The following is a 25,346-nucleotide window of genomic DNA, read 5'->3' on the forward strand; positions in this document are numbered from 1 at the left end:
TCATCCTGTTCTCCAAGGCAGCACTGCACTGTGCTAAAAGGGAACTTCTCAGCTAAAAAAAGCTCCCTTGATTAGGAACAGAAGAGAGGGTTGGGTGGCAGTTTCCTCAGACTTTCAGGGCACCATATGAAGGTCTCACCTCGGTTTCATTCCAGCAAAGCTGAGAACTACGGAGAGATCTAGGAATAAGATGAAAAGCCGGGGCTACCAACAGCGGTCACATAGTGGGAGCTATGGAGGTTCATGGATCTGCTCTGCAGCCAGCCCTGAAGATTTTGCCACTTTAATGGCTAGCAAATGCCTTGGACCCCCTACAGATTTCAACAATTTTTGTCCCAAGGGCATTCACATTTGTGGGAACCAGCCACCCAAATCCTTCCATTCCCTCTCTCTCTTTTCCCTCACAAGAGCCCAGGTCCTAGCCCAGGCGCCTGTGCAAGTGCTCAGGTACAAACTGCCAGCCTAGGTCCCTACAAGAGGACCCCTACTGCCATGTGCAGATGAGACTGGCCATTCCAGCTGTGCACATACAGAGCATCAGCCAGCACTGAGCATTCTGCTTTGCTCAGCTTACTAACTTAAATGTTAATTTCATCCAAGGACACACTCATAAATATATTCTATGCTAACATTAGAATATTTGACCAAATATTTGGACACCTGGTGGCACAAGTCAAATTTGATGCATAAAATTCACCATCACAAGTAGCTGTGAAGGGATAGTGTAAAATAAAAACAACACAAGGGCCATCAGTGTGACTGGTCTGAGTCTCCCACTTTCATTTACTGCTTATTCCCTGAGAGTAGGATTTAAGTCTTGTTCCCTCTTCCATCACTAGCACCTACATGGGTCCTGGCACATGAAGTGTTCAAAGGTTATATTAAAAAAGATGTTATAAAATGACTTGGCATCTTGATTAAGATAGGAAAAAAGTATGGCTTCTCTGAAATAAGGTCATATAATCATAGTGCATAGACTTAGATGTGAAGATAAGAGCCAAAGATGAAAAAAGGTAAGATATGGAAACATTTTAGCAGAATTAAAAATCGTCTCAAATAGTTAGAAGGCTCAAGTATGTATTAGCTGTATATAAAATTATATATAGGTAAACTAAAAATCTTAAAATACTGAAAATATGTTTGAATTTTCCTCTGAGAGATACATAATCAATAGGAAAAACATATGTGGAATTGTCAGTAACAATAGCAAAACGCAGGGTTAATCCTAGGTATTTACTCTTAATAAGGCTAAGATTTAATAAAAAGTGAGAATGTGTGTGAGAATGATTTGGTAATAATGAGTGTTGACAGTTTCAAACTTCCTTAATTAAAGATTCTGAATTCGTGAACAAGGAAAAGTTCTAAATCCTCACTTAATATGGTAGAGGGTTGTCTTACTCCATTCAGTGTGCCATAATACAATATCATAGAGACTGCAGCATACAAACAGCCTGTATTAATTTCGCGTGGTTCCAGAGGCTGGGAAGTCCAAGATCAAGACAACTGGTAGACTGGTGTCAGGTGAGAATTTACTTCTTGGTCCACGGACAGCCATCTTCTTACTGTGCACTCAGATGACAAAAATGGCTGAAAAAGCTCTCTGAGGCCTCTTTTATAAAAGCACTAATTCATTAATGGAGACTCCACACTTATGACCTAATCACCTCCAAGAAGGTCCCACATTCTAATACTGTCACATTGGGGATTAGTATTTCAAGGTATGAATTTTGGGGGGACATAACATGCAGTCCATAGTAAGAGTCAAGACATATGATTCAAGTATTGACCTCCGTAAATTTAGGGTAGCATTTACATACGGTCTTCCTCTCACACTGGGAAGCCATTGTTTTGAAGGCAATTCCAATGTGAGTCACAGGAGGTCCCCTATAAAAGTGATCTGCTTTCCTGGGATAACCTGCAGTTGCTGTTAAGTGCGCCATCATATTTCTGAGTGTTATGAAAGGAAATTTGTTTTGAAGGTAGAAGCGTGAAATTTTTGCTAGAGGAGACACAGACTATAATCCATTTGATTATTTAATCTTGGGCAAATTACTCAATTTCTCAGCTCTTCCGTTTTCTTTTCTATAGAACACAAAACAATAAATTACCTCATGAAACTGCATTGTAGAGCAAAGTAGACAATGTTTTTAAAGCTCTTGACATAAAACCTAGTACATTCAAAATATAATACCGATGAAGATGGTGATGATGAAAGAAAGCATTTTTCTGCTAAAACCGCCTCTGTGCTTGTCCCTCGAGATATTTTTCTGCCCATTTTGAGGCTGTTGGTATTTTTTTAATTTTTAAAATGTTGGCAGTGGCTAGTCGCCTGACTGCCCAATGCCTTTCTGTGGTCTATATCTGATTTCAAAGGGAGCGATGCATATTAATTTTTTTCGCTGGTGTCTTCATTTTCTCTTTCTTTCTGGGGGTGTCTGTGTTTTCTTTCCTTCATGCTCCCTCTCCCTCTCTGTGGGCCAGTGAGATGCTTATTGTTTTAGTTAAAGAGCATGCTTTCCCTTTGTTTATCCTAAAATGACTGACAGATTTTCTCCTTTGTGGTGACTCCTTACCATCTAGTCATGATAGTTAGGTTTTTGTTGATTTGTTCTTGTTTCTTCTGTTTAATTGTGATAGATTTGTAAACTTGATTTCATAGACTATTATAGGGCGTGTGAATCCAGACAAAAGTGAGGTACATGCAGTAAAATGTCGGGATATCTCACAGATTATGAGGTAGGCACTGAGATAACAAGTAATTAATTGTAACATTAATTCCATTGTAATCCTGTGATGACAGATGATAGTACTCAAAAACAAGCTGTCTGCAGATGTTTCCACCATTCACTTTTTTTACCCAATAAATGAGGGTAACATTTTCCCAAGTAACCTTGGGGACTTGATGTGAGCATCTAATAAGGAAATAAAAAGCTCTTTGAAAAGAATAAAGCACTTTTGTTGAGTTTGGGGAATTGTTAATTATTGATGTTGTTAAACCTAATTAGGAACTAACCTTAAATAATTTATCTAATTCTATACATTATGTTCCTTGAAATCTCTGCCATTCTCTCAACAACTCGTATAATTTGTTTTATAACTGAAGCAAATTTTTTTTCACACTATAATTTAAAATTCTTGCTATGAATAACATTTTCTTTGAATACAAATTGGCCTTTGAAGTCAAGACTCAATATGAGTGATTGCTGCTTGGCATTGTTTTAAATATTCATTTGAAAATCACATGTAGTAGTCAAACTTGCCCATGTTTTTACTCTCTGATTAATGAATTTTAAGTGATAAATCTTAATTTATTTTACCTATTAATGCATGAACCTATAAAGATATGTAGTATATTTCTTATGTATAATTTCACAACTCCTCTAATAGTCACAATTTTCTGAAGATTCCAAAAGTGATAAGGTCTGCTTATACTATTTCTAAGGATGAAATATGATTATTTACTTTAAATTTATTTAGACTTTTTTAAAAAAGTAATCACTTTCTTAAGAGTCATATTTTCTTAATTTAATTCAAGTTATATACAAGGAAATCCATTTCTCCATCACTCACCATATTCACAATTCCAGTGAATTTTGGTAATTTCAAAAAATCCAAATCTTCCTGTTTTGAAAATTGCATCTCTGCATTTCTAACAAGCTCCCAGATGATGTCAGTAGCTTCTGATCCACCAGGAACACCAGACCTACGAAATAACACCTATGAAATTAAAACCTATAACTTCATACTCTCATTTCAAATATCTTTGCTGAATTACTACAATACTCTTCTACTTCAGACTGGGGTGGGGGTCTGGGAGGATTGGGGTAAATCCCAGTAAGTTATTGATAGCCCAATTGGCAAAAGAAGAACTCTGTCCATTAATTGAAAAACAATAATAATATCAACTTAGTGACTATTTTTGACTAAACTGATTCGGATTTAATTAACTAGAAACTCAAAAGGAACTGTGTTTCAATACATTGTCTTTAGGACACATTAAAACAAAATCAACTTTTAGGTGATGTATGAGATACTCCCTACTCCGTCCAATCTCTCTCTTTTGGTTCAACGTATACTCCATGTAACGATGAGATCTGGCTTCGGTGATGATGATTCTGGAACATCAATTAGTTCTTCAAATGTCAAAAATATAATTGAAGGAATCCATAATAAATAGGATTGTGTAATCACTTTTTATAGAGTATATCTTTCAAGGTGAAGGGATGAATATGTATACGTATATAATCATGTACATGTATATGTTAGATATTGATATAAATAGGTTATATTATATAATACTTATAATGTTTTATAGTACCATTTCAAGTGTTATATATGCATTAAATTACTTAATCTTTTAACCTATGAGTTAGGACTGTGATGAATGTACTCGAGGATGAGTACACAGAGACCTCACTTAACAGGAACTCTGATTTCTAAGGTGTAGGCTTTGTCTGGCAGTGGTATGTGTGAGCCTCATGCTGAAGCTGAATCTGGTAATATTTTTTAAATTATGTACTGGAACTGATGGCTGCTGCCATTTCTGGAGAAATGCCCACAGTAACAACAAGAAAAATAGTAGAGAAAATGCTGTCCTCCCCTACTTCTACCTCTCAGTCACACTGTAAGGCAAAACCCTGGTAGTTCTCTGAAAACAGAAGTGCAACCTGTAGCAGCCCAGCTCCAGCATGAGAGAACTGAGTAAAAGTGAATAATTTTGGAATTAGGAGATAGTGGCTAAGTAACTGGCACCTTAGGGTAATGACTATAAGAATATTAAAGAATGGAAGTGACCTGGGTAGCTCAGTCCATTAAATGTCTACCTGTAGCTCAGGTCATGATCTCAGGGTCCAGGGATTGAGTCCCACCTCAGCTCTCTGATCATTGGGGATTCTGCTTCTCCCTGCCTCTGCCTCAACCCCTGACTCCCCACTTGTGCTCTCTGCTCTCTCTTGTGCTCTCTCTCTCAAATTAATAAAATCTTAAGGATTATTAAAGAATGTATAACTTTCAAGATAAATTTATGTAAGCTTATATAGCAGAATAAGAATAATAAAAATTATAATAAAAATACTTTTTCAGAGAAACAGGAATAAAGAGAAGTAAAATGGAGGAGAAGCAGATCGATTTTAATCCCTCTTCTATTTGTTTTCTAACACATCAATTGCATGTTAATATTACTTGGACTATATTCATTTGACAGAATAAAATGGTTAGGATGGATGACAACCTAAACTATACATTGCATGGATATGCATTTAAACTATATATTGTATACTTTCAATTTAAGGACATATAAGGATTGAAAGCAAAATTATGGCCAAAAAAAAAAAAAGTCTCACTAATATTAACCCAAAAAACTTTATGGCAATATTACTACAAGTGAAAATACGTTTTAAGTCAATAAGCACTAGCGATAAGGCAGGGTGTATGTCATAATCTTGCATGACCAATGCAATGGGAAGATTAAAAAAACTTCTAAATATCCCTCTATCCATCTATACATATATGCCTATATAACAAAACTCTTAAACATATAAAACACAAATAAAAAAATTAGAAAAATTTACATAGTGGAAGATCTTAATATATCCATTTTAATTATGGATACCTCAAGCAGATGGAAAATCAAAAACCTATAGAAAATTTTAAGGCAATTAATACATTTCATTATAGAAAGTGCTACCGAGAAGAAAAAGCTCTACAGAAGAGTTGCAGAATAGTTTTTTAAAAGATTTTACTTATTTTAGAGAGAGAAGGTATGTACTGGGGAAGGGGCAGAGAGGGAGGAAGAGAGCAAATCCCAAGCAGACTGTGCACTGAGCATGGATCCCAGTGGGGACCCCTATCTCATGACTCACGAGATCATGGCTTGAGCCAAAACCAAGAGTCAGAGGTTTAACTGACTGAGCTACCCAGCACCCCATGTTGCAGAATATATTTAAATAAAGTTGGAGGGATTATCAAATTGATAACAAGTCAGGTCATAAAATAGTCACAACAGTTTTTAAATGAGTTAAATTATATAGATTGTTTTCTGAATAGAGTAAAAGTTACAATAAATAATAAAAGATAACAAGGAAATCCTCAAATGTTTGGAAATTGAACAATATATATCTAGACACTATATAAATCAAAGAACAATTCCAATGGAAATGTATTTTGATAATGAAATATCAAAAAATTCGTGGGTTTCAAATAAAGTCGGGTTTAGAGAGAAATTTGTAGTTATTAAAAAAAGGGTTAAAGACTGAAAATCTATAATCGGAAGAAGCTGGACAACTTTATGAGAAAAGGGAAGTAAGAAACCATGATATAGAAAACAAACTTGTAATAGAGAATATCAACAAATACAAAAGTTATTTGACTAAACTTGTAACTCAACAGAAAAAAGTGGAAGAACATAGTTGGAAGAAAATGATGACTTGAATACTGATTCTAAAATCATTAAAAAGATAATGGGAGGGAAAAAAAGATAATGGGAGAGTATTACTTTAATGTAAAACTTCAACATAGCAAAATTTAAATTTGGATGCAATTGTTGAATGACTAGAAAAATACATTGTTAAAAATGATCAAGAAAGATTAGAAAATCTAAATAAATATTATAGCAATGGAATCTGTAACTAAGAACTTACCACAACGTTATCTCCAGGCCTAGGTGGCTTCGTCAGTAAATTCCTTAAGCTTTTATAGAGTAAATCAGTCTTATCAGAGTACTTTAGAAAATGGAAAAAAGATCTCAAAGCTCCTTTCATAAACCTTTCATAAAACTTATAAAGATATTACAATGATAAAACTTATAAACTATTCCGTGAATTCTAAACAAAGCGCTACCAAATCAAATTCAAGAAATACATTAAAAGGATAATATATCCCAGCCACGTTGTTAATTCCTGAAAAAAAAAATTTTTTTTTAAACCTTCATTAACCAGTTAGTATGAGGAACAGGATTCTTGAAAGATGGCGGAGTGGGAGGTACCAGGAAACCGTCTCCCAACCTCTACAACAATTGCACTGGCAGAATCTGTATGTTGTAACAATTTTGGAAGTCTGGCGCCTACTGAAGCTTATGACTTAACAGAAAAAGACTTGGAGGCAAATCGTGGCTGATGTCCCGCAATTTCAGCTCTTAGCTCTGTAGCAGCTACCTACCCTAGCCCCCGCATAGACAGCTGTGCACATGTTCCTGGAACAGCTTAAACATAGCTTTTAGGAACAAGAGTAGGCAAAAAGGTCTTTCCTCAGAATTTTGAAGATCTGTTTTCTGATCGCTGATTGTTCCTTCTGATCACAGCCTTCTTTGTGGATATAACTTCTCATTCCTTTAGAATAATCTGTGAGTGAGTAGAATTGGTGAATAATATGGTAAATGTATCAGAAACTACCAAACTAGTTTCCACCTCATTAGAGTACTTTACACAATCCACACCAACGTGTGAGGATTCCCAGTTGCAGTACATCTTTGCCAATACTTGGCATTATTGTACTTTTATTTTAGTGTAAAGTAGTGATTAATTGCGGTCTTTAATTTGTATTTCTTCTGTTACTAATGATAGTGTGATATTTACATATGCTTATTGAACATACATCATAAATATATTTCCTTTTTGATATAGGAGTCCAAATCATTTGTAAATTTTATGGGGTTGTTGTTTTTTTCCTGTTTTTGGACTTCTCTTGATTATGAATTGCATTTTTTCTGTTTCTTTCCATGTCTCATTTCATGTGTACCAGACATTAATTATGACATAATTTAAAGGTACTGTGTCCATTGTTTTCCTCTGAAAGTTTCTGAGTTTTGTTGTATTAGGCAGTTCAATAATTGCTGATGGGCTTACATTGTGTAATGTTGGTTTTACCCTTTGTCAGGATAAATTTGCAGCAAGTCCAAGTCACTGTAATCAGATTCAAACTCCAGACTTGGTCTTTCCTTAGATCATCTGAGTTTGCCTTGAGAACTTGTTGGGGGGGTGGGATGTTTAGAGTAGCTTGTACTCCTGAGAGCATCCTTGTTCCTAAAGGTAAGCCTTTCTTGTGTCTCAGTTTTTTCCTAGTGTTAAGGAATTCTTTCTGTCCTAATGGGGGCAGGTCTCTGCTGTTACAAATTCTGTCCTATAATGCAACTGCTTTCTACTAAGCCTTGCATAGTCTCACTCTGTGTATGCAAACCTAGACTTCAGCTATGGGGGTAGAGGGACCCTCCTGTCCAGTTCTTTGCTCCACTAATCCCAGCTCCGTCAGTAGCTACAAAGTCTGATTTTTCATCCTTCACAGCAGAACTACTGTCCTACTAGGGTTCCATCTTGCTATAGACATTTAGAAATACTGTGCAGACAGAAAGAAAGATGATCATAAGGCTTACCTCAAGAGTTCCCATTCTCTCAGGGACTACATTCTTGGGCTTCCCTGTATAATTCCTGGTGCATTCCTTATCCCTACATTTTCCTCATGTTATGATGTCTGAAAAATTTCAGGGCCCCAATTCAGGAGATAGGCAAACTTCTTAAGAAATTACATTCTTGGAGTAGAGTTGTCTTCCAGCATCCTAAACGTAGCCTCTCTAATATGCTATCCTCTTCCAGTTTCTCACATTTATGAATGCTAACTATATTCCAGTGGATTATCTCAGTTTGTTGAGACATGATGTAATATTATAAAAATATACAAAAATTTGAAAATCATGTTCTTTAGATAGTAGATTTATTTGATTTTCCAAGACTAATTCCTAAATGCCCAAGTCCTAGTGCAGTAGAATATGATGAAAATGCTGAGAGTCAGTTCCACAAAATGTAAAATACTTAAATAAATTGGAACGCAAATTAATTTTACAGTCCTTTACACAACAACATCCACCATTATGTCCTTCTTATGATTTGCAGATGAAAACTAGGTTTCCATTTTTCTCTGTGATAAGTGGCTGCCTTTAACTGAGAATGCAAATCAATGTGTTCATATGTGTAAGAAAATACTGATGCAACTTTTGACAGAAACCGAAAGCCTAATTTACACTTCAGAAATATTGCACCCTTAGGCAATCGTTTTAGGAGTTAGCAGCTACAGAATCTATAGAGTTTGTAAAACTTCTGGCTATAAATATAACTTTATTTTGAAAAATAAGTGATAAAAAGATATTTCTGTACCCAGAACTATATTTCTTACACTCTCTGTCAAGCAAGTAATCTTCCTGGTGCTGAGTCAGCAGGACATTTATTTTGGTAAGTTATACAAAGTACATTAATTTTCACCAAATCCTTAAACCTAATTCGGGTATTTATATAAGCTGTATATATATATATATATATATATATATATATATATATATATATACTATTACATGGTGGTGTAAATTTCCTCTAATGATATTATGCCTCAGAATTCACTTTGGTGAATCAGTGTAAAAATCTGTTGTATCTTTTTATCATCCTGCCTTATGTGAAGTATATTGTCCTCAAGGGACTGTAGGATTTTACAGTATCCAAACCATCATTTTCTTGTTCACTGAAAATACACAGAATAGCATTTCCTGCAGCCATAAGTAGGCCCAAACTTCCCTGTTGGGTCCCAGAGGATGCAAGCCAGTTTGGATGAATTAACTGTGAGTTGAGAGAGCACCATGGGTAATGACCAGAAAAGATCTCACAAGCAAGGAAAATGTACATTGCCAAGATTAGAAACACTTTCACCTCCTGGGCTTGGCTTGCAAAGTCAGCTTGAATCTCTGGGGACTCAAAAGGAGGTTTTGTTTGTTTGCTTCTCTTGAGAAAATTGGTTTCTCATTTATAAGAGAATGGGTACCAAAAGGTTTATAAAATAGGCCAATGTACTTTGGAATTCAGAATTGCTTTATCAGCTCAAATTTTGGGGGACTTGAATACAGCTGTTAATCAAACCCCAAATCTATGTATATACTCCTATGTCTAATAAACTCCATATACAAAAATGCTGGTTAAGAGAGGTTTCCTCCTCTATATTCTTAACTACCCTCTTGTGAAGACTTGATCTACAATCAACAACATTATGAGCTTGTTTTCTCTTAGATGTATTCATTCTTCCCAAGAACAAAAAAATTAATATAAAAGCAGGTGAGAATGCAATACTAAGGAAAAATTTTCCTTCAATGGCTTGATTCTTTGCTCATCTTACAGTCTCATCTAGACTTAGTCTGATCAACCAAAATTTATATTGCACTCGCCTAATCTCCCAGCCTCCTTTACCTACTCTTTTTCCCACCTAACACTTACTGTATTTAAGCTAAAAACTTATTTATTATATTTACTGTTTTAGTCTTACAATATAAGCTTCACCAGGAGGAACTTTTGTCTGTCCATTAATTATTGAGAGAGTTCTGCATGGCCCATTTTCAGTTTTTTCTTTGCTGTTTTGTTTGGTTGAGTGAGTGAGTGGAAGAAGGGTCACAGGAGAAGGGATAGAGACCTATTAATCAGGCTCCACCCTGAGATTATGACCTGAAGCAAAATCAAGAGTTGGCCACCCAATCAACAGAGCCACCCAGGTGCCCCAGATCATTTTCATTTCTACACTTCTTATAAGCAGAGGCACTGTAGCCTTTTGATCTGGAATATTTTTTTCAGGGATTCTTGTATAGCAAACCGTCCTGGAAGATATCATAGATAGCATCTTCCTTGAAAATGGAAGGCAAGTTTTTGTTTATTTGTTTCCCAGTATAATAAATATAGTATCTCCCAGCAGGTCAAAAGTTGGGCATGTTTGCTAGCGTCCTGTTGTAAAAGATTGGAGTTGACTGAATTTGGGCTTTCGCAGGAGTAATGCAAACCCACTATGTGCACGGATTGCTCTGAAGCCATTCCCTGCCTCTCTGTATGTCTTTAGGACTAAGGGAGCTGGTGCCAACACACATTTATATTGCCTGCTATTCTAGAAATAATAAATTCCTTTGTCTTTGGTCCAGGAGTTCTTCTTTGTCCACATCTATGAAATCATGACAGATTAACTGATTAGCTTCCAAGTACGGAAAGAATCTCAGACCCTTCACAGTTGGCATTAATGTAACCCAAACACCTATAAAAGTGTATACTTCACTGAAGGTACTAAATAAATGTATGTGTGTTAATGGATGTGTGGGTGAATAGAAAGAACTACAACACTTATGTGGATATATAATAGTATTTATGAAATGATAGACCTTGAAAGTCATAATTTTTGAGCCAAAATTTATATGTCAACATGACTGAAATATTGTAGAATAGAATGGTTTAGAGTTTGAGTTGTTATATCAAACAAACATTGCAGTTCTAGAGGCCCTTCTTAGTCTCTGTGTGAACTTGGGGGGAAAAAAATCCAAATTACTCAATCCTAATTTCCCATTTGTAAATTAGAAGAAAAAATAATATAGTGCCTATACTGTTGTTGAGTTAGATGAGCTAATACAATAATACAATAAGTCTCTTGAAATTTATTACATGGCTATTTTGCCCAGACTCTTTCTGAGTCATCCTTATTCTCTGAATAATGTTATTTGACAGAGAGATCACAAGTAGGCAGAGAGGCAGAAAGAGAGGGAGAAGCATGCTCCTTGCTGAACAGAGAGCCCAATTTGGGGCTCGATCCTAGGACCCCGAGACCGTGATCTGAGCTGAAGGCAGAGGCTTAACCCACTGAGCCACCCAGATGCCCCTCTAACACACTTCAGATTCATAAAACTTCTTGCATCTGCAGCTCACTCTTTCCTCCTTCTGAAAACAAAACAAAACAAAAAACTTCAGTCCTTAACATAGGAAGTATTGCTTCTGCTTTATTCTTTATCCTTTTCCCTTCTCTTCCTTCTCTTCCTTTCTCTCCCTCCTCTCTGTCCTTCATATACAAGGTCATATCCTAGAGATTCAGTTACACATATCACTGACTCTTTAAAAGCAGCATCCTCAGTAGCTCTCCTTTAATGTACATAGCATTTTGTGTTTCTGTGCTTCATCCCCAGTATTCTCACATGTCCCATCTTGCAGTGCCTTCCTCATCGGTGTCTAACAACTGTTAAACACTGTAAATTCTCACTTTTTATTGTTGTACCTTCCTGTTCTAGAAATTTCCTTTTCAAAAAAAAATGTTTCCCATTCTCTAACAGATTTTTGACACTTTTATTTCTGTTAACACATTCAAAATAGTTATTTTAAAATCTCTGTGTAATAATCCTTTATTTCAAGACCTTAATGATTTGTTTTTTCTGTTTGCTTGGATTTTGGCTTCATCTCCTATCCTTCAGTGCCTGATTATTTTTGTTTGAGTGATGAACATTGCATTTTCTTAGATATAGTGGGGGGAGGGAGACTAGAGGCTAAGTATAATGTTATCTTCCTTCAGAGAAAATTTACATTTGCTTCTGGCAGATGGCTAGAGGCACTAGCCATTTGGATCACATAAATATAATCTCAGGGAATAAGGTAATGTAAATTTTTGCGTTCAGTCCTTAAGGGTAGTTCTATTTGTATCTCTTTCTTAATCCTATAATGTATCCATTTGGTGTTTCTGTCCAGAGTGCTTGTGATTTCCCATGACATTCTCCCAATGAATAACCTTCAACTCTACTTTTTGTCCTTAGACATTCAAGACTATTAGCATTCTTCCCCTTCCTTGGTTCACAGGTGCTTTCCTGGAATGCACCGATACCTTAGAGACAATATGATCCCGTATGTACCAAAAGCAACATTTCTATGTGTCCTTCATTGTGTGTCATTTCTATATGGCATTCATTTCTATGCGTCCTTTCATTGCCTTGTTAGTTTTCCAGTGCCTTCAAACAGATCTTTACAATCTCAGCTTCTATATGTGTTTTCAGTAGATGAGTTGCAATTAGTGGAATTCCAGCAAACTCAATTTTTCCATTTTTAGAACTTGTTCTCTATACGGAGCTAAGCAGACCAGCAACTAATTAAGATCAGGGATTTTTTTAAAATACAAATTACGTATTTACACATACATGCATTTACACATACGTATTTACAAATATGTATATATATTTGTGTATGAGTTACTGTATTACCTGGAATTATATTTAAAATGCATTCAATTATATAAGATAGATAGAAGTATAAGAAATTTTTGAAAAAACTTCTGGAATAATTAGATTTTCTATTCACACCTATAACCAATCTTGAGAATACAGATTGGTTGAGAAGCTTGAGAATACAATCTTCAGAATCAATCTTGAGAATACAGAGAAACTGTTGGAAGTAGAAAAGTGTCAAGTTAAGGAGGAAGGGGTAGAAGGATCAACTTCTAGAGCTTTTAGGGAGGAACAAAATGGTGCACTGTAGTCCTAAAATTTTAGGTAACCCTGGGTTATCCAGATGAAAAAAATATGTGCTGGTTTTACGATAATTTCTTCATCTAGCAGATCATAGAGAATGAAGTAAAGGGGGTTGAGAGGGAGAGAATCAATCATGAAATGTGAGAGCCTGATTGTCTCCTGCTGAACAAAGTGGAGAGGAACAAGGAAGACAAACCAGGACCACTTGTTTGATCTGCCTATGGCTGGCAGCTTTGCTCTTACCTGAATTATTATACTCAGAGGGGATAATAGGCTCTCTTTTCACTACATTTGACTGTGGATACAAACTGATAGGATAGTGTAACAGATAAATCTTCATCTCCTCTAAAGCCCCAGTGTCTTGCCAGAGCACTTCCTTTTTTGTTTCAGAAACATTTTTTTGTCCATTTTATTAGAGTTAAGAGTACTTAACAGTCTTTAAATCATAATTTGCTTTCCACGCCGCTGACTGTGACTTCTGCCCTAAATACAAGCAAAACTAAAAATCCAGCTCACTGACTAAATCATTTAAAGACTACAGTAGATAGTTTTTATATAGCAAATGATGTCAAAATTGCTGTCTAAAATATGGACTGACTTTTAAAGTATTAGTGGAGAGCAGTCTTTCTCAGTGAACTAAGGAGGAAGTCATATTTTCAATTTTCAGTCATTCTTTAAAAACGTATTCCTTGACAAAAATTCTCTTTAAAGAACTTGGCCAAATTACTTCAAAGATGTTTTATGTATTATTTTATACATGTGAAAGGTAATTCCCTTCCCTTCAACTGTTTGATACTTTAAGTATAATGCTGCCCTCCACTGCATTATTGAGATACAACTGATACATAACATTGTGTAAATATAAGGTGTACAATGTGCTAATTTGATACACTTATATGTTGTAAAATTAGCAGGTCCATCATCTCCTATAAAGGTCATTGTGTGTGTGGTGAGAATATTTGAGATCTTACTTAGCAGCTTTCAAATACATAATTCAATACTGTTGACTATAGTCACTATGCTGTGAATTAGATGCCCAGAAATTTTTCATCTTCTAATAGTAAATTTGTACCCTTTGACAAGCACCTCCCCATTTTCCCCACACTCTAGCCTCTGGCAACCTTTAATCTACTCTCTGTTTCTAGGAGTTCAGCTCTTTTAGATTCCACATAAAAGAGAGATCTAACAGTATTTGTCTTTTTCTGACTTATTTCATTTAGCATAATGCCTTCAAGAGCAGTCCTCAGAAATACTCATCAGAAATACCTGTTGTTTTTTGTAGTGTCCTTATTTTGTTTTGGTATCAAGGTAATGCTGGCCTTATAAAATAAGCATGAATTTATTCCCTCCTCTCCAATTTTTTTGAAGAGTTAGAAGAACCGGTATTATTTTTTCTTTAAATATTTGGTAGAATTCACCCATGAAACCATGATCCTAGGCTTTTCTTTGTTGGAAGGTTTTTGACTACTGATTCAATCTCATTACTCATTACTGATCTGTTCAGATTTTGTACATGATTCAGTCTTAGTAAGGTATCTATTTCTAGCAGTTTATTTCTTGATTGGCTGGTACTTAATTGTTCATAGTAGTCTTTTATCATATTTTATTATAATATGATATAATATATATAATATTATATTATTTTATGATATTTGATTTTTGTGACATTAGTTGTAATGTATCCTCTTTGATTTCCGATTTGAGTCTTTTTTTCTTAGTGTCACTGGAGATTTGTCAGCTTTAAAACAAAAAACAAAAAACAAAAAAACACCAACTTAGTTCCATTGATTTTTTGTCTTTTTTGTCTGTTTCATTTAATTCCATTCCAGTCCATGTTTTTTTCTTCCTTCTGCTAGCACTGGGCTTTGTTTTTCTATGAAGTTCCTTGAGGTATAAAGTTAGTGATTAAGATTTTTGTTTTTTTCTTAATGCAGGCTTTTATTACTATACACTTTCTTCTTAAAACCGCTTGGTCAACATCCCATAGGTTTTAATATGTTGTGCTTCCAGACCGATTTGCTAACAGCCTCCCTTTTCCTTCCCCAAGGGCTATGCTAAAGTTTGTGGGTCTTCCTGGCCCACAGGTTCAAGCCAGTTTTCTGAACGTGCTGTCCGACTGTCTACCAAACCTCCCTCTCATTGCAGTCGGGAGTGTGTGCAGGGAGGCTGCTATGGGTTAGAAGAGTTGTGGATTAGGCATCTCAAGCACTGGATAGGCCAGTTCAGGAAGTCAGGGGCATCCCAGTGGCTTGTGTGTAAGTTTCCTAATGGAGTTCATGACACACTTATTAGTAAGATCTGCATGCCTTTGACACATTTCTGAGTCCTGGCTGCTCTTCTCCCAGCCACTCTCATTCCATTTCTCAAACTCCACCACTTTCATGTAGCTTTTAGTTCAGTACTCTGAACGGGGGGAGTAGGGGAGAGAAAAAGGGGCCTTTTTGACAGCAGGCCTAACATCTGGGAAAACCTAGTGCTCCCATATACACCTTCATGTTCCTTCACTCCTGATGGCTCCTGTGCTGCCTTTTGGGAGGGGTGACATAGTTAAAGTCAAACTGTTCCTCTTACCTTCTCAAATGCACCCAAGTCTCAATTTTTTTTTTTTTCCCTTCAGTGGGGGTACTGGAATTTCACTGGATGCTGGGTTTCCACAAAGGTTCTCTTGTATGTTGGTGGTTGTCTAAGTCAGTGTTCTCCAGGGGCTTCCAGACTGCAGCTAAGAGAGGCTAGAGCTGCTCCACAGGCTACTTCAGGGTCTGTAGCTGGTACCAAAATCTGTCTGCCTATTTTTCAGTGCATGCGTGGGCAAGACTCTAAGTCCCGAGTCTGTGGTGTTGGATCCCACAGATTCCACGAAGGCACTTCTGTCCATGGAAGGATCCCAAATTTAATTGTCGTTGTCAAGTGGAGGATATGTTGGAAGACGAACTACTCAGCCATCTTGCTTGATATATTGCTTTTTTTTAAAATTTTATCAATTCCTTTTCTTTTCATGACTTATGAAACTGAATGAATTTTATTTAAGAAACTTTCAGAAACTCACAGAATACTTTTTAATCAAGAAAAATATTTTAGATATGAATATTTATATACATACTGTTCAACAACTCAAGCTCGGCATCTAGAGTGCCTCACATTAAGTACACCTTCTGTTTAATTCATGCAGTATAAGTGCACACTCGTTGAATTGCTTAAGCTAATTAAGCCCAAGGCATAGATTCAATTTCCATATAGGCCAGCGCTCAAAAGGAGTGCAATCTTCTTCTAATGTTTCCTGTATCCCTTTTCTTTCTTTTTTCTTTTTTTAAATGTATAAGCATATCCTTTTACTTTTTCTTCCCTCTTTTGCTTCATCTTTGCCTCCTACATAGATTTCATAAGTTTCCTATACTTTATAAGACATTTTTTTGGATTCCCCAAATATTCACCTACATATAACAAAAATAAGTTCATCCACTTTAATTTTTTTGTTCTCAATACTTTTGCTTCATTACCTTCTACCCTCCTCACTGTGGATTATATATATATAACATGTATATAATATATATAGTATATATAAAACATGCACAAGTTATATGTATATATGTATACATACATAGGCACATAATTAGCACATCCTGTTTTATCTGAATAATTACATATTTGTCTGACATTCAGGGTAGGTTATAAAAACATACAAATAGAGACAGGAATTTAAAGTCATTTAGAATAGATTGACCATTAAGAAGAAACATGAGTAAGTTTCCAGATCTGTTTTATTGAGTCCTAAATCAGGAAATACCAAATATTTTTCTATTTTGTCTTTTTATAGAAAAGTCTTTGCTAATTTATATACATTAAGTAATTTTATATATCCAATAACAAATGACCTTTATTGACAAGTATACAATGAAAACATCAGGGAAAGTCTTGAAAAATTTGAATCGAAGCCACTGTTACTTCAGGAAGAGATTTGAGATGTTTGTTTTAACTATAAAGTCTGGAGCTATATAAGTCAGGAGCTATATACGTAGTTACTGAGTATGGCTGCCTGTGAAGTACAGCTTCTTATTGAATCCATATTTAAGTTTTCTATCCATGAATATGCAGTAAAGAAGAAGAGTCTCAAGATACCTTTCTTAGGCTATATTTTTCTATTGGACAAATTCAGCACGTTTCAAAAGATATGCATATTTGGCTTACACTATTTTGTGAACATATTGGTGGATTATGAAATAGATAAGCTTCACAGACTGTTTCCTTCCCTGTCTTAGTGAAGTGGCGACAGTTTTTAAATAAGCTAATAATATGCACTTCTATTTTTATGCTTCTGAACACATGACCTTTGTTTCAGTTGACCTATACTACCTCTTCCTGGAGTGTGGATTAAATTTTGTTACAGAAGTCATGAAGAGAGAGAAAAGTAGTATTTATCTGTTGACATTCAAAAATAAAATTTGGAATAAAAGCTAAGCTATTGGTTTGAGAAAGTGCATTTTAGTGTTCTAAATGGAGTTTTCTCCACTTAGTGATCAAGAGAAGTTTCAAATTAGGCAGTCTTTTAATACCTATTTAAGGGTACCTATTTTTCCACTTAAGTCTTACACAGAAAGTTTACAGTTAAGGGAAGGAAAAATTGAGTTAGAGAAAAAGAGAACTTGAGCAAAAGGAGCCCTTCTTTTCTGGCTCCAGAGAATTGTGAAAAGAAAACGTTACCAGTAATGATCTTGTTTCCTTTGAGGACAGAATGCCCTGGTCCCAACCCAGGATACAGCCACATAAACTAGTCTTTAGTATACTTCTCCCCTTTCTTTCCTGAAAATTTGCTGGAAGGTAGAGGGGAGATGGGTAATTCAGAGGAAAACATGAAAATTCCTCTCTCAATTAACTATGCCTTAGGAATTCTTATGTATCCCATGAAGAGGTTGTAACCTTAGGGCAGCAGGTAGTCATTTCTCTCATAGCTTTCTAAAATAAATAATCAGCATTCCCGCCTCCCCTCCCCCCCACACACACACCAAATTCCTCAATAATGCACTGAGTAGGTCTCTGGAATGATACATGAAAAGTTCTGTGATGAAATGAAAACAAAGGAAGGTTGGAGTTTACTCAAATATATTGAGAAAAGTGCACCTTGGAACTCATAGCCAAGGCAAAATAAAATGGGAAATTATAATTGAAAAGGAAGAAAAATTAAAATGTGAAGCCAAAGGCCTAGGTGATAGGAATACAAATAACACATATCTAGTTCAGCATCACTATTTAGCATTTAACTTATAAAAGCAGAGCTCATAAAAACAATCAATATCCCAGAGTCACTAGAATTGAATTATGCCTTAATCAACAGCTCTCCTTCTCTCATCCAATTTGATTAAAGCTCTGCAACTGTATTGGCTGTTTTAGAATTAGAGATTATATGCCTCATACTTAAAATGCATTGATTTAAAGAAAGCCCAGCTACATAGCTTCAGTGCCTAATAGCTTCACCTATAACAATCTCCAGATCTCAACCACATGGAAGAGTCATAGAATTAGTGACAGATAATTCCGAAACTTTCCTTTCAGAAGAACCATTCAAACACAATATAGTTTTATGCAATCAATACAACAAAAATTGTTGAAATATGGTTAATATCTTTAGAATCTAAGTCTGAGTCAGAACCCTGGAGGATTCCTAGGACCCCATAGGGGAGATGAGGACTTTAGTGGCTTAAAAGTACCCAACAAAATGTCTGGAAATATAGTTTCAGAATGAAGCATTACCTATTCTGAATTCAAAATATATAAAAATAAGTTTAACATAACTTCAAGTGTATCACATTGAATTTCATGCACATTTTTTAGTCATGAAAACAACATAAATATGTTTCAATGGAGATTTCTAATTTCTATGGACTCATCCAAATGCAGTGCAAAAATGTAATGTTTGTATTCTAATATATCCCTAAGGATGAACATATGCAAATGTGACCAACGCATTCCTTGCCCATGTGAAACTCCTAGCCTGGTAGACTTGCTTATAATACCTAAAAAGGAGGTAATAATATAATTCTTTAGTCTATTTTCCTATCTGCGATGGACCCTCACCTCTCCTTGCATGTGCTTATTACAAGATCAGCATTTACATTATGAAGCTGAAAGAATGCCTATCGTTGTAGTGTCACTGAGATGTCATCTGATTGTTCTTAGCCCCCATAGATGTTAAGTAAATGAATCCTCCCATACACAGAAGAATACATAGCAGAAAACAAGAACTTTGAAAGGCCCTCTGAAAATTTCTATGGGACTTAAACTGTCGACTTCCTGGGTTGTGCTTCAGGAGTTGTGGGTACTGACACTAGGTGTTAAATTTATCTCCTTTAATTTTTTATGTATATCCTTATGGCATAATTTACAAAAATTCATAAACTGGTCTGCATTACTGAAGATTGTGGAGAAAATATATAACAATTATTATTAGGACAAATTCTTACTCTATCACTTAACCATTTAACACCAAATTTTTAATGGTCCTTCGTTTTTCAACCTGTTTCAATTTTGTCAGCTCCCCCATGTCCCTTTTCTCACCATTTAGCTCTTTACAAGTTACCTTACTGTGGATACTGGACAGAACATACCTAGTATCATTTGCGTCAGTATTGTGATTGTGTGTGTCTGTGTGTGTGTGCACGCACATGCGTGTGAGCACACACGCCCCCATGTCTGTTCACACATGGCAGAGGGGAGGCATGTTTGACATCCCAATACTCAGTGGTTACAATATAACTCAAGTTCCAATTTTTTTTTGGAATCAGATTGGTAAGCTGTATTTCTCTAGGAACTTATACATTTTCAAATTTGTTGACATAAATATTTTCTTAAAAGTTTAAGTTATATATTCTTCTTCTACCCACTTAAGCCCCATCTTGCATCACCACTTCCTCATATCAGGGAGATCATATGAGAGTTGTCTTTCTCTGCTTGACCTACTTCGCTAAGCATGATATGATCTAGTTCCATCCATGTTGTCGCAAATGGCAAGATTTCATTTCTTTTGATGGCTGCATAGTATTCCATTGTGTATATATACCACATCTTCTTTATCCACTCATCTGTTGATGGACATCTAGGTTCTTTCCATAGTTTGGCTATTGTGGACATTGCTGCTATAAACATTCGGGTGCATGTGCCCCTTTGGATCACTACGTTTGTATCTCTAGGGTAAATACCCAGTAGTGCAATTGCTGGGTCATAGGGCAGATGGAATTGGGAGGGAGACAAACCATAAGTGACTCTTAATCTCACAAAACAAACTGAGGGTTGCTGGGGGGAGGGGGGTTGGGAGAAGGGGGTGGGATTATGGACATTGGGGAGGGTATGTGCTTTGGTGAGGGCTGTGAAGTGTGTAAACCTGGTGATTCACAGACCTGTACCCCTGGGGATAAAAATATATGTTTATAAAAAATAAAAAATTAATTTAAAAAAAAAAAAAAAGGTAGCCTGTAAAGTTGGGAGGGCTCGCTCTCTTCAGAGGCGGCCCTGACCGGTCAGTAGTCAATTCTTGAGCCTGTAAATTGGGGGTGGTCGCTCTCTTTGGAGACAGCCCTGGCCGGTCAGTCTGACTCCTAATGCTTGGCATAGAATAGAGTTTTGCATAACTTTAACTTTGTTTCAGTCTCGTTCCCCTGGCAGATCAGTCAGATTTCCAATACTTGGCATAAAATAAAGCTTTAAATAACTTAAAAAAAAAAAAAAAAAAAAATGCTTTTTCTGAAATTAAAAGAAAAAACAAATGCAGTGAGCCAGTGGATTTTCTCTGGCCCCTTCAGAATTGATACCCATCAAAGGTGGTCCCAATACTAATTTCTATCTTTATAGATTAGTTTTGACTAATTTTGAAATTCATATAAATGAAATAATAAGGATTTTTAAACCAAGCTTATTTCACTCAACATTATATCTAGAAGAATTATGCATCATGTGTCTAGCCATGTTTTGGGGTTTTGTAAATTGTTGTATATAATATTGTTGTCTGAATAAAACTCTCATTATTTTCAAACTATTTTTATGATTTCCATTTGGTTGCATATTTGAACCTTGAATTAGAATTTTTTATGAATTATATATTATCTTATATAATTATATTATATTAGATAGTTATTTCATGAATTATATATTATAACAGTATCAGGTATTTCTAACTATGTTTTTGTTATGGATTTGCAATTTAGTAATATTTTGGCAGAGAAAATAATCTGATCCTATCAATTATTTGAAATTTGTTTCTTACCAAGGATATAGTCAATTTTTAAAATGTGCTATTTATGCTTGAAAGGAATGTGTAACTTAGAGTTTTGTAGTTATTCTTTGATATATCAACTTATGATTGCTAAATACTGGTGATACTGTCTATTTTCTTATAGGTTTGTCTGGTTTTTTAATTGAGAAATAATTGGAATATAATGTTTTATAAGCTTAAGGTATCTAACATTCATATGATACATTTATATACTGTGATATCATCACCACTTTAGCATTAGCTAATTCTCTATCATGTCACATAATTTTTCACTTCTTTTTTGTGAAGAGAACAGTTAAGATCTAGTGTCTTGGGAACTTTCAGCTTTATACTATAGTATTGTTGTCTATCATTTCTTTTGTGTATTAGATTTCCAGGGCTTCTATATCTGCTAGTAGGAAGTCTATACCCTTAAACAATATCTCCTTAATTCCCCCACCTCATAGCTCCTGGTAATGAGAGAAGGGTTTTAAACTCCCCAAATATATTAAGCATTTTACTATATTTTTATATATGGTTCCCTGGTTTTTGCTTTATATATTTATGCTAGTGCATTATAAGTATTTTAATTATTATACCATCTATTGAATTTCAGATGTTAAAATTACAAAATTACTTATATATTCCCAATAACATAATATGCCTCAAAGTTAACTTTTGTGGCATGCCACAAAAAATTCCTTTGGATTTTTATAAATTCCTTTGGATTATTATTTGTATTTTTCTGGTCTTTTACTTTAATTCCTTTTGTATCCTTTTTGTATGTTGTGTAACTTAGAGCAAAATAGGTTTATTTTTTAAAACCCAGTTACAAATCTTTGGACACTGATGGACACCTGGTTGGTGCAGTTGGTTGAGTGCCCGACTCTTGGTTTCAGCTCAGGTTATGATCTCAAGGTTGTGGGACTGAGCCCTGTGTCAGGCTCCAGAGTGTGGACTCTGCTGAGAATTCTCTCTCCCTCTGTCCCTCCCCACCCCCATCCCCACACGTATTCATTCACTCACTCTCAAGATAAATAAATCTAAAAATCTTTGGGTGCTGCTTTTATGTATTTATTTTTGAAAGGTTAACTATATTATTAGAACTCAAGGAACATGACTCCATAAAGTGATAAAGTGTAAATATGGAAAAAATGTTAAGTTTATCAAACTATATATAACATTTAGATTGAGGCATAATAAAGGTAAATACTCAGCACTGAGTCTTCTATTTGAATAACATGGCATGAGTTTTATGCTGTGATTAACTACATTGGAAAAAAAACAAATAGTCCTCATCTTTTCATAGTTATTTATACCTCTAAACACACATATCAAATTATTAGTATTTCCAGAAATCACAACATCCACATTTTATAATGTAAAGGAATCTTTTATCTTTTGAAATGTTAGCCATGATCCTGAGAACACTAATTCCTGATTCAATGATCTCTTAAAAGAACCAAGATTACCTAGAGATCCCCAGGAAACTATAAATTTTTAAGAACGAAGCAAGCAATCCAAGTGGTCTGATGTATAAGGTAACTGAGAAAAAGTGTGTGTCAAGATTTTAAGAGGTATTGTCCATGCAACATCAGTGGCTACAAGCGTTAGCAGAGCCTCACCAAATTTGAATGTGGATTGATTATCCACCAGACCATAGAGGACTATTGTGCCAATGAAAAACACTGCAATTTTGATACTTTGGTAAATTTTCCCCATTGATCCCAGTTTTTCTTTCTTTTTCTTTTTTTTTTTTTTTCCAGTTGTTGACAGAAAGATAAACCAAGGCTGACTACTAATAACATACCATTATGGCAACCACTTGGCATAGAATTGGACTATGGAGTATATCTAATACATCCCCTTAATGTACACCAGGAAAAATGCTCCTATACTTTTGTTCAACCGTCCTGAAGGTTTTCTACTAATTAGATTCTGTAGAGCCAAGCTACATCCTCAGAATCAAGCATTTTATGTTCCCTTTACTGATTTAGCTAAATCAGAACCTTCATTTTCATCAAAGGTTTATCATAGAGCCATGTTACTGTCTGCTTCTAACATTTTTTCTATAAACCTGACAAGACAGCAGAGAATACTGTTGAAACACACTGAGTGTCTGGACCAGAAGAGATAGGCTCTAAAATCTGAGATAGTTCTCAGTGGCCTATAGAAGTTACAAAAGTCCACAGATGAAAGAAGTTTCATATTTCAGGGTTTATTTTTATTTTTTTGGCAAAAACAAGATGCAGACCATGAGGGATGAGAGGTGTTGAACTGTAATGCTCAGAAAATGCGTTTGTCATAATGTGTTTTCCATCCATGTGGCACATATTGTGCTGCTGCGTTTCTGAGTTTTATTATTTAATTGAGCCACATTAGTGATATTGTATAAGACACCTAAAGATTCCAGTGATTTAACCAAGACATAAGGTTCAGCCCGTGGAGTTTCCTAGTCCTATATCAGAAAATTAAATAAAATGGAATTTGGTTTATAAGTCCTTTACTTTAAAATTTTGCTTTTACCCTAAACTTAATTACACAAGCACACTGTATATTATTCACCTAATTTCTAGTATTTTTTATCCTAATATAGACATTACTTGAATTCTTTAAAACTTGGTTAAACAATTGATCTTTAGTTTATAAAACTATCCATGATGATTTTACACAGAATTTCATGGAACTTATATTCATTGTTATGAATTTTTATTCTTTAATACGTAATTTGCAAATAAAGGAATGGGTTACTAATAGAAGCAGTCTGGGTCAAAAGGATGAAAGGGAAATTATTGAAATAAAAACAATATAATTGTTGATTTATGAAAAATATTTTAACATATTGAGGTTATCAATATTTTTCGTTTACAGTGGGAAGCGAATGATACAAATCCAGCAACTCTCAACATCAAAACTTAACAACTAGTGAATTTAGGTGTCTTGGCTACTGCACACAGGGCTTACTTGAGCCTTCTAGACTTGTTTGAAATCTGTACCATCTCCATTTTACTGTGGACTACTGCTCAGACCATCTGATTTTATAACTTGACAAGTATGACAAAAAGGAGCTATTAATAGTTTTGAATGCCTACTCACTTGGTATCCCGTGGTCAAGTGTTCTTTTCTCTACTGTGGTCTGGTAACACAAGAAGATCTGTTTTTGGAAGGTTGTAAAACACCTTGCTACAGAGAGCATGGTCTTATCTGAAGTCCCAGGGTCCTGCATTGTGACTATGCCCTCCAGAACTTTCTCTGAGTTCTAGATTGCATCTCTCTCTACCACCAACACTTCTGAAGTTCTAGGTTCTGTGAATCCTATGTCCTGAGAAGAAGGGCTGATTGGATTGTGGCCATGCTTACTATAGTGCCTTTCTCTTGGCTCCACTTAAGCTTAAAGCCTCCTGTGCCAATATTCGTGGAATACATTGCCTCCTGAATGCAAAAAAAGCTACCAGGCACAATGCTGTTTTCTTCCGGGTGGGGCATGCAAGATGTAGTCGTTTATCTTTTACTTTGATGAGGGTATCCTGACCACTGCACCCATAAAAATTGATAGCAGTTCTCACTGATGGCCAGTCTATGAATCTTCACAGGTTTTCTCTTCCACTTTGTCTTACAAAGTCTTCCATTGTACTAGTCACCTTGCTTCTCTTTTCAATCTGCATACTATTGTCAGTGTACACATAAGTGTGATTTCTCTGACCCCACACACAGTTGATTGAGAAGATCTAGATCTCTTCAGATTATTTAACACAGGATGAAAGTATAAACAGCCCTGAGACAAAAGTATAAGTGAATATTTTCCATTCCATGTGAATGCAA

General features: G+C 35.4%; 1 long non-coding RNA gene across 1 annotated transcript; it reads right to left on the reverse strand.

The window, feature by feature from the left end:
* Positions 1-24,761, reverse strand: LOC116600344. The gene is made up of 3 exons (XR_004289594.1): positions 24,621-24,761; positions 3,571-3,703; positions 1-179 (listed from the first exon to the last, which is right to left on the reverse strand). It is a non-coding gene; the product is annotated as an uncharacterized LOC116600344 (long non-coding RNA).
* Positions 24,762-25,346: the final 585 nt, after the last annotated feature.

The sequence above is a fragment of the Mustela erminea genome, chromosome 9 (assembly GCF_009829155.1).
Source record: "Mustela erminea isolate mMusErm1 chromosome 9, mMusErm1.Pri, whole genome shotgun sequence".
NCBI classification, from domain to species: domain Eukaryota; kingdom Metazoa; phylum Chordata; class Mammalia; order Carnivora; family Mustelidae; genus Mustela; species Mustela erminea.